Genomic DNA, 4,346 nt, shown 5'->3' with positions numbered 1-4,346 from the left:
ATATAAATCAAACAAAACAGCAAAATAAGGCATAAAAGGAAGACATTCAAAACCTAAGTTTCTAGGTAGGTCTGGATGGATAGTTTACCTCATAGGAAAGCTCCCTGGGGCCTTGCTCATGTCTATCACTCCTATTTTATAGGCAATTGTTACAGGTTTGGTGATCTAATTTTCAAGTTCAAGCAAATTAGCAGCAACTAACAAAACCAGATGAGAACCTGAGGCATCAAGAAAAAACAGAACTCTGTTTATAAAGTTAGAAAAGTATGAAATACATTTTTTAATTTCTATCCAAAATTATCAAAATTTTAAAAAACATTTCCAAATAACCCATATATCTGCCAATGGGTTGAATGATGAATGGAAGGAAATTGATGAATCAACCATGACACATCCACACAATGGAGTACTATGCAACCATGAGGGTGGCGTGAGAAAGACCTCTATATACTAATATGGGGTGACATTTAGGATATCTTATTAAGTGAAAAGAACAAATTGTGAAACAGGATATATAATATGCTATGCTCTGTGAGAAAAAAAACAGGAGGACAATACATACTTGCCTGTTGTTGCAAAAATTAATAGGAAGAATAAACCAGAAACTAATTTTTAAAAATGGTCATCTATAGGGACAGAGGAGAAATCAGGTAGAGGGGATAAAGATGGAAGTAAGACTTCTATGACTTTACATCTTTATATAATTTTGATTTTTTTTACTCCTGTAAATGTTTTCTATAATTCAAAAAATAAAATTAACCAAAAAGGGAAAGGAACTATTTAATTTAAAACAACACAAAACAAACTTAAATATTTATCAAATTTTTAACATAACCATGCGAGGACAAAATTATTTCAAATGTTTTTTAAGCATAGCACATTGTTATCCAATCATTAGATATGTTATAAAGATAAAAGAACCACAAAGAAATCTTTATCTTCACTTAGTTTTTTGAACTAGTAATATTGGTGCTATTGTTTTAAAAAATTGTAAGGTAAGGCAAATGAGTAAACTGTTAGTGTTATTAAGAATTTAGATTGTTAATTAAGAAAGAAGAGGTATCTATGTAAAATCAAAGGTAAGATATAATGTATAATGTTGAATTTGAGTTAGAAATATTATTATTTACAGCACATAAGCCTTCCTCTCAGGCTTTGGTATCTGAGGAACACAGGTTAAGAACAAGCCTATAAGGAAACAGACAAATCCAGAATGTGGAACATTCTAAATAACAGGCTTGGTCTGTTTAAAAAAAAGAGTGGGGGGGGGCGCCTGGGTGGCTCAGTCGTTAAGCGTCTGCCTTCAGCTCAGGTCGTGATCCCAGGGTCCTGGGATCAAGTCCCACATCCAGCTCCCTGCTCAGTGGGAGGACTGCTTCTCCCTCTCCCACTCCCCCTGCTTGTGTTCCCTCTCTTGCTCTCTCTCTGTCAAATAAATAAATAAAAATCTTTAAAATAAAAAAAAAATCACTGTCTTAAGTAGAGGTGAGTGAGCAAACAAAACAACCAAAAACAACATCTGAGCCTTGATTGGATCCAGTTAAACAAAATCAACTACAAAAGATACATGGGGATGGGGCACCTAGCTAGCTCAGTCCTTGGAGTGGGTGACTCTTGATCTCCGGGTATTGAGCTCTAGTCCCATGTTGGGGGTAGTGATTACTTAAAATAATTAAATAATAAATAAAATGATATATGGGTGATAACTAGGAAATTTTGACTAGGGACTCGATATTAGATAATACTGAAATTATTGCTCATATTCTTAGGTGTGATTACGGTTTAGTAGTTAGAAGAATGTTTTCATTCTAAAGAGTCGCATGCTGAATATTAGGGCTCATGTGTCAAAATGTCTGTAACCAACTTCCATATGTATATTATCCACACACACATATTTATACATTAAGGAAAATGGTAATGTTACTATTGAATCTATGTCATGTTAATAATTGTTGAATCTAGGTGATAGGTATGGTATATGATGCTTATGTATTGGTCTTTCAAGTATTCTGTATATTTGAAACTTTTCATTGAAAATTTTGAAGAAAAGTGTTTATAGTTAAGAAGGTAAATAGTCGGGCTGGCCTCTGGCTCCTTCTTCCTCCGCACGTGGCTGGTGGCCACAGAGCAGTTCAGTTCGTGCAGTCCTCACTGCCTGCATCTCCTGCAGGCTCTCCTCCTGTCACTGGAGCCACCATGCTGAGACCAATCCTGTGGCATCTTCCATATCCAACCAGGACTGTGGCCACCCTGGGGCATGGCCCAGAGGGGAACTGGGTGACCATACTGGACATTGTGGAATAATTCATCCAAATGTTACCATATTCATTGGAAATAGCATGATAGCTCATCTTCCCAGATTATTTGAGGAAGCAGAGAAAAAAGGAAAAGGTCTGGAAGGCTGGGGAAAAAGGCTTATCCTATCTGACAGTGCTCATATCGTATTCAATTTTCATCAAGCACCTGATGGTCTCCAGGAGCAACAGAGACCAGAACAAGCAGGAAAATTTGGGGTACCACAAAAGGTATTGGCCCAGTTTATTCTTCCAAGGCTACTGGGGGTGGACTGCGGATGTGTGATCTTGTTTCTGACTTTGATGGCTTCTCAGGGAGGTTCAAAGTTCTGGCTAACCAATACAAATCATATATCCCACTTTGGAAATTGACACTGAAAGTGAATTACAAAAACTCAAGGGCTATATGGAAAGGATTAAACCAATGGTGAGAGACGGAGTTTATTTCCTCTCCGAGGCCCTAGATGGACCACCAAAGAAAATCTTGGTAGAAGATGCCAATGCAGCACTACTAGATATTAATTTTGGAACTTATCCATTTGTAACCTCTTTGAACTGTACAGTTGGAGGTGTCTGTCCCTGGTTGGGTATACCCCCTCACAATGTTGGAGAAGTGATGGGGTCATAAAAGCTTACACAACTCAAGTTGGCATTGGTACCTTCCCTACAGAGTAAGACAATGAAATTGGAGAATTATTACAAACAAGAGGTGGAGAGTTTGGGGTAACCACTGGCAGGAAAAGAAGGTATGTCTGGCTGGACCCCATTTTGCTCAAATATGCTCATATGATTAATGGATTTCCTGCATTTGCCAAATTGGATATTTTGGACATGTTTATGGAAATCAAAGTTGGAGTTGCTTACAAGTTAGGTGGTGAAATTTCCCAGCAAACCAAGAAGTCTTAAATAAAGTTGAAGTTCAATATAAGACTCTCCCACTTTGGAACACAGATATATCAAATGCAAGGACACTTAAAGAACTACCTGTTAGTGCAAAAAATTACATTTGATTTATTGAAGAAGAGCTTCAAATTCAAGCTAAATGGATCAGTGTAGGTAAATCCAGAGAGTCTATGATTCAATTCTTTTAATTGAATTAATTGAATGTTTCTCGTGACACGAGAAACATTCCTTGAGGTGGGGGGGAAAGGACTTTCGTAAATATTTCATTTATGATCTGCAAATTTCAAGAATAAGACACTGAAGTGAGTTTTAAGCCCTACAATAGTTTCCAGTCATTTAAGACGGCTGGCTGGTGTGGAGAGAAACTTCGGCATGTTCCAGGGTCAACCACCTTTGCTGGCAGAATCCCCGAGTCATGTGTTGCTCCCGCTGCTCATGGTGCCATGTTTTCTCTCAGTGTTTAGAAGTAGTATGACCCATGTTGTTTGAAATTTAAAATAGAGTTCCTTTCAGTGTAGTTTTTCTTCATCATTGTCATTGTGTGTTCTTAGGTTTTACCTCTATTAAATGATAAGGACAATTAACGCAGTTTTGCACAAATATTTTCTACATTCTGGTCATTCAATTTGTCATTTTGATCTTTGCTGTTAGAAAAAAAAATGATGAAAAGAAAGGTTCTGGAAACTTGTAATGCTATAAATTCTGTTTAACCTGTAAACTGTTTATTTTCTGCTGAGACTATAGCAAATTTGAGCTTTGGCAGGGAAGGGGGCTTATATTCATGTATCCTTTAATTTGTATAGATCACAAAATTTACTTATCTGTGTAAGTTATTTAAAAAATTTAACATTTAATTAAATGTCCAGAGGAAGGTAATTCCCTAAAACAGCAATCTTAATGTTAAAAATATTAGTTATTAAAAGATCATTGTGATAAGTGGTGGATATTTTTCTTTAATTTCAGACATTAACTCTGAAATGTATAGCTGCCCTTTTAAATTTACCATTATTTCTAAATCCAGTGGATTGATTTTTCAACATTTTGCCTGTTGGTATGCCTACAAAATCATCTTTAATGTCCAAATGAACCCAAATTGTTGGTCATAATTTTGATCATACCTTTATTTTTTCTTTCTTGGAAAAAAAGAGG

At 36.2% G+C, this 4,346-nt stretch overlaps 1 pseudogene; it reads left to right on the top strand.

Moving 5' to 3' along the window:
- The first annotated feature begins 401 nt into the window (after positions 1-401).
- On the top strand, positions 402-3,385 carry LOC118026214 (annotated as a pseudogene).
- The last annotated feature ends 961 nt before the right edge of the window (positions 3,386-4,346 follow it).

Source organism: Mirounga leonina, unplaced genomic scaffold, assembly GCF_011800145.1.
Source record: "Mirounga leonina isolate KUSES-001 unplaced genomic scaffold, KU_Mleo_1.0 Mir_224, whole genome shotgun sequence".
In the NCBI taxonomy this organism is placed as follows: domain Eukaryota; kingdom Metazoa; phylum Chordata; class Mammalia; order Carnivora; family Phocidae; genus Mirounga; species Mirounga leonina.
This window is presented reverse-complemented; position numbering and strand designations above follow the sequence as displayed.